Source organism: Tachypleus tridentatus, chromosome 12 (genome assembly GCF_004210375.1).
Source record: "Tachypleus tridentatus isolate NWPU-2018 chromosome 12, ASM421037v1, whole genome shotgun sequence".
Taxonomy (NCBI): domain Eukaryota; kingdom Metazoa; phylum Arthropoda; class Merostomata; order Xiphosura; family Limulidae; genus Tachypleus; species Tachypleus tridentatus.
The window spans coordinates 116938068-116938309 of NC_134836.1; positions in this window are offsets into that span (position 1 = coordinate 116938068).

The following is a 242-nucleotide window of genomic DNA, read 5'->3' on the forward strand; positions in this document are numbered from 1 at the left end:
CAGGAAGTTTCTAGAAGGAATAGAAACAACTTAGTTACCAGGGTAGAAAATTCAGTTTAGGTAATAGTATAATAAGAAAGAAAACCTACCAGGTCGTGTAAATGGATGAAAAGTTGGGTAAAGAATGCACAGCTAGAAATAACCGGCAGAATTATGTAAACTAAATTATTAGGTTGAGGAATAATTCGTGAGCGTTTTTAAATAATTTCATTCAAGCATTACATCCAAGACTATACAATACT